This window comes from Dioscorea cayenensis, unplaced genomic scaffold (genome assembly GCF_009730915.1).
Source record: "Dioscorea cayenensis subsp. rotundata cultivar TDr96_F1 unplaced genomic scaffold, TDr96_F1_v2_PseudoChromosome.rev07_lg8_w22 25.fasta BLBR01002148.1, whole genome shotgun sequence".
NCBI lineage: Eukaryota > Viridiplantae > Streptophyta > Magnoliopsida > Dioscoreales > Dioscoreaceae > Dioscorea > Dioscorea cayenensis.
This window is the reverse complement of record NW_024088539.1, coordinates 1-9,659: the sequence shown is the minus strand read 5'-3', so window position 1 is coordinate 9,659 and position 9,659 is coordinate 1. Positions and strand designations below refer to the sequence as shown.

The window sequence follows — 9,659 nt, the reverse complement described above, 5'->3', positions numbered from 1 at the left end:
TCATGCATAAAAGTAAACTTGAAAACAAGCAAAATGATAGATTTAGGGCATGGAAAGATATTTACAAAGTGCACTCATCAAATACCCCCACGCTTTAATTGTTGCTTGTCCTCAAGCAATCACAAACACTTAATAACAAAGAAAATGAGTTTAACGCTTCCAATCTAAGGAAGAAGGTGATGAAGGTTTTAAACAGAGGGAAAATATGGTTGATAGTAACATGAATGCACAAGAACAAATATACTTTCACTTCCAAAACATAGTTCGTGTGTGGTTGGAAACACTAACTTATGTTCCCCACAGCCATAAGAAATTGCAAACTAAACTAAATTCAACAGGTAGTAGCTTCATACACCCTAGTGGTAGCCTTTTCCCCAGTAGGTCATCAAATGTGCATTTATGATGCCCAAAATTTGACTACTCAGGAGTGGCTTTCAATCATCTAAGGTTATAGCTCTTTCTACCATCTTTTCACAAAACTAAACTTTACAAGATCATTGGTAGGGCATTCCTGAAAAGGAATCTGACTTTCCAAATATATATATATATATATATATTAACACAAAACATGTTGAACCAAAAATAGGGTTTGTTGACAAGAGTTTATGTTAAGGACGTAAAAGAAAGTCGTAATTTAACTACAATGGTCACTAACACACACTTGTCCCCCTAAGTTTAAAAATCAGCAAATAACCAATCATAAATCATCATAAACAAAACACTCATTACCCGCAAGCATGCAACCATCCCCTACACTTGAAAATTACATTGTCCGCAATGTAAATAAACAATGCAATGAAATGAAGGGAACAGTAAATTGAAAGGGTTAAGCGACTGCCTTGAATGGAGAGAGGAGTGGCGTCGCTAACATGTGTTATCCTCCCAATATCAAATACAGAGATGCATGGTACCGCTCTCACGTGATTCTAACTCCAAGCAACCATATATGTCCTGAGATATAAATTGGGACACATGAGAAACATACATCAGTAATAAAATGAAAATGTAATAACTAGAAAAGTAAGCAAACCAAAATATCAGTATAGCAGGGAACACCCCTTACTGACTGACTACATAGCACACACAAAGGAAAAACAAATAATAACAAAGATAAGAATTAAACAAGGAAGGATAAGGATCGCTGGACCAAAATGTTGTACTTTCAGAACAAGAACCATCAACAGAAGGGGTGGCAGAGGTGTCTGAATCCCCTAAATATGCTGTGTTGATACTGACATATCGAGTAGGCCGTGCAGGAGAGCAAGACTCCGGCGATACCCGCACCGCCAAATGCTCGGTAATGCATGCCACATGCCGCTGTAGCCACTAAAACTCAACAGATGAACAGAAAATTGGCTCTGAAGTGGCAGGTGGTGGTCATGACCACAATCGAGAAGATGTGGACTGATGTAGCTGGGGAGCAGAAGTAGAAACGGGAATAATAGTGTCGTTAGCAGGTGGATCATCGGCCAATACGACCTGGTACTCTGTCCCTCGGATAGTCACAACCTTATGAACCAATCTTATTGAACGTAGTATCTCGAGGATCATGGGTGCCATACCCCATACCTCCCAGATCTTGTCAGTGTCCTGAAGAGCGCCCATGTGACAGACTAGCAAGGTGTTGTATGGACCGACAAAAAATACACCTACATTCGGACATGTCCCCTAGTGGGAAATGGACATGGCGACCTCATACCCCAAGTGCAGATGAAACCCGTCAACCATGCTAATCTGAAAGTTAAAATCTCGCAAGTTGGCAACATAACTGCTGTCACTGGGAATTGTGAGAGTGTGACTGAGCATGAGTAACGCAGTACTAGGGAGCAGAGTGTGGTGGCCTTGGTGCGACGGGGATCATGAGTCTAAGAGGAGCTCAATCATCACTTGGCATCGCTAAGGGGTTCCCCTGCAAGCTTGGAAGTAAGCAAGGCATCATAGGTAGGGGTGCGTGTAAACTCAGCGTCGTACAAGCCCAAGTGAATGGAAAACTCAGTGAGGCTCATATGATGTAACATTTTGAAGACCTGAGACTGAATGGTATCGGTGTGGTAAAACGCGATAGTACCACATGACAACTCAATAGTGGACAACACCTTGAGTGGCAACTACTCATAGGTGTTGTTAGTGACCTGAAATAGTTGTCGCCTAGCACTCAGTAACTTCTGCACTTCAGCCTCAAGCCCTATCTTGTGTAAGGCGTCCCAATCTATTTCTCTCGATTCACCAAAATGTCGACGAGAGAGAAGAGCATATCGCTCAATATGAGGCCGGGTATGGAATGTAGGTCGATACTTTGCTCCAGATATTGGGGCATCGGTCATTGGCCTCTTAAAAAGTCTGCCAACGATGTTCTTCCTTGGCATTATTTGCAAAGAAAAAGTGAAACAAGTCAGTACAACATACAAAAATTCAGGCCGGACACGGTCGTGTTAGGGGTACAAGGACCGTGTCAATGTTAGAGCCCAAATTGGGTGGAAGAAGGATCAGCGGTGACACGATCGTGTCAGCTATGATCATCGTCCCATAAAGGACTACGATGGTTTCCCATCGAGGATTCAAACAACCATGCTACCGAGAATGCAACACAATTTATACAAGACCACCATGGGCGACAAATCATACACCCAAACACTGCCATCATGAAATATGCAAAAGAAAATGATGGGCACTTACCAAATTTGAAAAGATGATGAAAAGAGAAGCAATCAACCAGGGAAATCTTCAATGGAGGCTACAAACAAAGGCACCATCCTAAATAGACCGGATGGGGAGAAGAAGAGTCAGCCATATCGGGAGAGAGGGGTACGATGAAAGGTCACCGCCGCCGATGAGTGGGGTATCGCAAGTGCGCAGGTTTGTCAAAGTAATAAATTCAAAATGAGTGGGGTATCGTATCCATATAGAGTAAGAAATAAAAATACCTAAATTACTACTTAACCAAGTGAAGATGAATAATGATTGTGTTGATAAGATGTGATGAAAACTGAAATAAAAGGAACAAGAATGAGAGGCACAAGTAAGTCAGAGGAATTGTAATAGATAGAAATGGGGTACTCGGACAATGCTCCCCCAAAGAAGAGTCAACCAAATGAGAGGAAATATTTGGATTCCTCCATCGAGCATTGTATGTGTTGTAATATGGATTGTCCAAAAAATGATAGTTCTTACCAAAGAAATCCACTTGCTCAATCTGTTCAGTACTTGCACCAATAGAAAAGGAAAAACATGGATCACATGATTGGCCAGAATTATAATGAATAGGTACCGAGCTTGGAGATTGAGATTGCATGTTGTATAATCTCTTGGTTATTTTTTCAACATGTGATGCAAGAGTAGTGATGACATCCACTTGATAAATTCTGGCGTACTTCACCGATTTGTTTCTCTCTGAACTCCATTGATACCCATTGTTTGCCATCTCTTCAGTTATCTTTTGTGCATCACCCGGTTACATGTTACACGATGAACTTCCAGCTGCTGTATCAAGCATTTGTTTAGTGGAAGTATTCAATCCATTATAAAAGATTTGGATTTGCATCCATTCAACGATTCCATGATGTGGACATTTTCTTAACATCTCCTTTACCTTTCCCATTTATTGTATAATGATTTGGGTTCCAATTATTGAAAAGAGGAGATGTCACTTCTGAGTTTGGTGATCTTAACAGGAGGAAAATATCAAGCAACAAATGCCTCAGAAGTCTGCTTCCATGTTTTGAAAGACCCAAGTAGCAAGGAATTTAGCCACTACTTGGCCCTTCCTCGTAATGTGAATGGAAAAAGTCTCAAATGAACCGCTTCATCAAAAACATTGCTAGCCATATAAGTGTCACAGATTTCCATGAAATTTCTAATGTGCTCATATGGATCTTCATCCTTAAATCCATCGAATTGACACATATGTTGCACCAATTGAATGAAATTCGGCTTCAATTCGAAATTGTTTGTCGTAACAGGAGGATGAACATTTCTCAAGCTGACCCCCTCAAGATTTGGTCAGGCAAAATCTGAGATACTCTGTGGTTGATTTCCATCAATTTCGTCTTCCTGACCCACAGTCACACTTATCTCAACAGATCCTATCTTACTCAAATTGATTTGACGGATCCTTATTATGAAATTTCTCTCAATTTCGGGATCAGGACTTGCTAATGGTGAAGATGTGCTCTCACAAATCATGCAATTGTGCGTGCATGTACAAAATAGATCAATGTAAGCTCAAAAGAACTAAATGCAAAGATAAAGAAGAAAATAAGATAAAATAAAAAACACGATGCAAAGAAAGATATTCACACATAAACACAATATAAACATGCTAGAACACCAGATTATAAGCTTTTTAAAAGTTGCCAATACAAGACAACAGCGTAAAAACTTGATGTGTTATCTACAAGTGCACGAGTCACACACAAGTAATATAGTGGTACACTAAAAGGGGTAGGCTTATCGAACTTTAAGGACTGGACTAAAATGACTCGCTCAACAACGATCGCTAGTGAAGAATGAATTGGTGATAGGATTACTTAAAATAAAAGAGAGAATAAAAAAGTAAAGGAAAAGAGAGCAGATGAAGATAAAAAGGCAATTGGATTGAGTGTTAACAATAAGAGAACAATGCCGCGGGATGTTTCCTAAGCACTTAATAATGCTCACTCACTCTCAAGGTTTATCAGGTACATTCTTAGACACTAGTGTGTGCTCAAAAGCAATATTGCAACTAAGGCTCTCAAATACGTCAAGTTTTGCAAAGATAACTATGGATTCAAGCTCACCAAGTTATGCTATTGCCTAGGGCAACAACAGCTGTGACAATCCACCATCAAGTTTTACATAAGCAACTACACAAGTCAAACACATCAAGTTTTGCAATACAAGATTCAACAAAAGAACCAAAAGAACTCCTTAAATCAAGAAGAGTAAAAGTTCCTAAAGCATACAAAATGACAAAGTTCCCACCCGGTGCACCATGGCTGGCTAGCCCCTCATGGGTGGGTACAACATGGAGATAACACTAGATCTAAAGAAAGAAGGCATGACTCACTTCTTTTTGAGATTTGCCTCCAATGTCGAGCTCCGTGTCCTAGCACCATTTCCCTTGTGCCTCTAACTTGTTCCTTGATGTCTTAGAAGATATGGATAAGCTTGACCTTTCCCCTCATCAGTGTCCTCCCGGTGGAGAAAAAAGATCACTGAACAAAGATGGAAATGAAACCCTACAACTTGGAGCTAAAAAGAGAGGATTCGGGCTCGACACAGTCCGTGCATGAGCATGTCCAGACCTTATCATGTCGGGACAGAACTGAGTGAAATGGGATGCCTCCACCTGGAAGATTAAGTGGAAAGAACAAGGTCGTGTGTTAACCGTGCAATGATGTGACACGAGCGTGTCAGGAGCACCAAGCGCATGTCGCCTATTCTACAATATAATTGCCTTTTCAAAGTATCCACTATTTTTGAATTAAAACTCTAATCCTATGTTTTGTTATAGTAATGCCTTGTATTTTTCATTCAATAATCTAATCCTAAGTTTTCTTATAGTAATGTCTCCTATTTTTTGTTCAAAACCGTAATCCAATATTTTATTTTCGAATTGTCTCATATATTTCAATCAAAAAGTTAATCCAATATTTTATTTTCGAAATGTATCATATATATCAATCAAAACAATAATCCTAATTCTTTTCTTAATGTCAACTATTTTTTAATCAAAACCCTAATCCAATGTTTTCTTGTAGTAATGCCTTCTATATTTCATTCAAAAACCTAATCGTAATCTTATGTTTTCTTTTGGAAATTTCTCATATTTTTCAAAGAAAGGAGACATTTCAAAAAGTAAAACATCTGAAACCTATGTTTTCTTTTCGAAATGTCTTATATTTCTCAATCAAAACACTAATCTTATTTTCTTGTTTTGGAATGTTTGCTATTTTTGAATAAAAATCGTAATCCTATATTTTCTTTTCGGAATGCCTCCTTTTTTTTTAATTAAAACCCTAATCAAATGTTTTGTTTTGGAAAAGTATGCTATTTTTTATTCAAAAACCTTATGCTATGTTTTCTTTTATAAATACCCCTTATTTTTCGGTTTTCAATCAAAACCATAGTCTTACGTTATCTAATAGTAATGTCACATATTTTTTAATCAAAACCCTAATCCCATGTTTTCTTTTCGAAATGTCTCATATTTTTCAATCAAAACTTTAATAATATGTTTTCTTTTCGTAATGCCACCTATTTTTGACTAAAAATCCTAATCATATGATTTCTTTTATGAATGCCTCATATTTTGAATCAAAACCTTAATCTTATGTTTTCTTTTTAGAATGTCTATTATTTTTTTAATCAAAAGAATAATTGTAAGTTATCTTTTCATAGCTTCTCATATTTTTTAATCAAACCCTAATCCTATGTTTTTCTAATGCCTCCAGATTTTTAATCAAAATGCTTATCATATTTTTTTAAAAAAAATGTTTTATATTTTTTAATCAACCCCCCAATCCTATGATTTCTTATAGTATTGTGTCCTTTTTTTCAATCAAACCACTAATCGTATGTTTTATTTTCTTAATGTCTACTAATCCTATGGTTTCTTATAATAATGTCTTTTATTTTTCAATCAAATCCCTAATTATATGATTTCTTTCTATTCTTTATGAAATTTTTGCTATTTTTTAATGAAAACACTAATCCTATGTTTTCTTTTGGCAATGTCTACTATTTTTGAATCAAAACACTAATCCTTTGTTTTCTTTTGGAAATGTCTGCTATTTTTGAATCAAAACTCTAATCCTATGTTTTCCTTTTGAAATGTCCCTTATTTTTTAGTTTTTAATCAAATACCTAATCGTATGTTCTATTGTAGTAATGTCTCATATTTTTCAATGGAAATCCTAACCTATGTTTTCTTTTCAGAATATCTCCTATTTTTCATTCAAAATCCTAATCCTATGTTTTTAGCATTGAATCAAAACCCAAATCCTTTGTTCTCTTTCCGAAATGTCTCTCACTTATGATTCATAAACATCTCTATTGGATAAATAAAATTGAGAATTATCTTGATCAATATCTTAAAATTGAAATTTTAAATCATAAAAATTAACATAATTTTTTAACATTTCTATCCAAAAATTGAAAATTTAAATTGTATAAAAGATAAATATAAATCTCTTTATATCTATATATGAATCATGGATATGATTTTCATAGACATATCACATATTAGTGTACCCATATAAAATTTTAAAAAAAAAAATACCATACATGCATACACTGGTCATCATTTATATAAGTTTAGAGTTAGAATTAAGTTTAAATTATATATTAGGTTGTTTTTCTATAAAAAAAAATTATTTAACTCTTCTAGAAAGAAAAGTAGGAATGCTTTTAGACCAATAAATAAATATATAAATAAAAAGTTAGAGAATAATAATAGATGATATGCTCTACTTATTACTAACAACATATATACCTGCTTAGTTTAGCATGTCATTAAATGTATAAAAAAGTTGTCTTGCTAGCAATAGTTTATGCTAATTATTATCATATTAACTTATCAAACTCCTATAGTATAAGGTTGATATGATTATGCAATATTTGTTAATAGTATGTATAGTGTGTGTGTGTGTGTGTGTGCGCGCGCGCGCGTGCGCCCTGTTATGCCCATGAAGATATGCAATTATTCATGAATAATGATATGTTTTTATGTTTTCCCAGGTTCAATCAATCTTAACACAACTCAATACAAATTACCTATAGATAGCCAATTTAGTTATTTATCACATTGTGTATTTATTTTATTTTCATTTTGGCCTCTTAGTTACGTAATTTTTCTTTTCTTTTTAGTGGGTAGTCAGTGATGGATCATCAGCACATTTTGTATTTTCTTCTTGCCTGGAGAATTTATGTGAATATGATGGCAATATATGGGGTTGGTTTCTTTTATTTTGATTTTATTTTGAGAAGGGATAGTGAGAGAAGGGCTATAAATGAAAGAGCGCGCTTTTGCTAGATATATATGAGTCACAAAGAAATATAATAGATTCTCTTATTAAGTCAGGTGATAATAATTGTATATGGGAATTAAGAATGTGCACAAACACATTTGCACATCTTTTTGCGAGGTCCTAAGGGTATGAGGAGGTTTGGTGCAACTTGGTAGAGTTACAATTGAGCAGTAAGTTATTGTTTTTTTTAAATATACTAGCTCACCACACAAAGAACAAAAGTATTCAAGTAAGGTTCTCTCAATCGGGTCAAACTATTAGTAGATAATGTTATAGGGTCTTAGCTGTTGTTTTAAGGTTAGAAGATGAATTATTTGTCAAGCTACAACCAATTCCAGAAAATAGCTGCGAAAGCTAATGGAAATGGTTCAATGTATACTTTATTTAAGCAATGTAAAATATAAATTACATGTTTTTCATTAGATGTAAATCAATAAAATTATAATTTTTGAATGAATTTGTAGGGATGTTTAGGTGGCTTAGATGGTACTTATATAGTAGTAACAGCAAATGCAGCCGATAAACCTAGGTATCGAACAATGAAAGGTGGACTTGCAACAAATGTCTTAGGAGTTTGTACCAAAGATATGCTTTTTATCTACGTACTAGCTGGATGAGAAGGATCGGCTTCAGATTCTAGGGTACTACATGATGCAATAATCAGGCAAAATGGTTTGAAAGTCCCAGTTGGTATGTAAATAATTGATATTTATTGTGTATAGTTTGTTATTAAATATTATGGAAATCCTAATACTAAATTGATTTTAACCTTTTTCGGTTTACATTATCTTGTTGATGGTGGTTACACAAATGGGGAAGGTTTTCTTGCCCCGTATAGAGGTAGGCAGCACTATATTCAAGATTGGGCCACCTGCAGACGTCCGCCTCAAAATCATGAAGAGCTATTTAATTATAAGCATGCTCAAGCAAGAAATGTCATAGAGAGATGTTTCGGGCTTTTGAAGAAACGATGGGGTATACTTAGGAGTCCTTCATTTTACCCATAAGAACACAAAGTCGAATGATTTTAGCATGTTGTTTATGACACAATTTTATTCGTATCAACATGGCAGTAGATCCTGAAAAATTCGCTCCACTTGCAGATAATGAGATGTCAATAGGGGAAGAACCATTAGTCGGAACTGTTGAGCCAAATAATGAGTGGATTGAAAAGAGAGATAACCTTGCACAAGAAATGTGGCATGATTTTAGGCGTAGGCGTGAACACTAGTGTTTGGATGAGTCAGCTAATAATTGTAACTTTTGTTATGTGCTAACCTTCTAATGAATGTTGCTTAATTATTGTAGTCTCTATTTTATGTGTTTGAGATACACTTTTTTGGAAATATCCATGACTGTACTTAATTTTGTATTTTGTATTTTGTATTTTTTTGCATTGTAAAATATGGAGTTCCAAGTTGATTATATGAAAGCCATATTTACTTTTAAATTTGAAAGCCATGTTTTCACATAGTGATTATTGTTTACTCTTAAATTTCATAATGCATAAATTACAGGAAAAGGCTTATTTTTGGGTTATTCCAACGGCTTTGCATTTTTTTTGTTATTTTTTGCAATCTTTCATCACATTCCTCTCTAGGTTTTTCTTACTCTCATACTTCTTAATAATAAGTTTGGTTCAATAGTTATATC

The 9,659-nt window shown here is 35.1% G+C and overlaps 1 non-coding gene across 1 annotated transcript; it reads left to right on the top strand.

Moving 5' to 3' along the window:
* Positions 1-3,551: 3,551 nt before the first annotated feature.
* LOC120257470 lies at positions 3,552-3,657 on the top strand. Its single transcript, XR_005535694.1, has one exon. It is a non-coding gene; the product is annotated as a small nucleolar RNA R71 (small nucleolar RNA).
* The last annotated feature ends 6,002 nt before the right edge of the window (positions 3,658-9,659 follow it).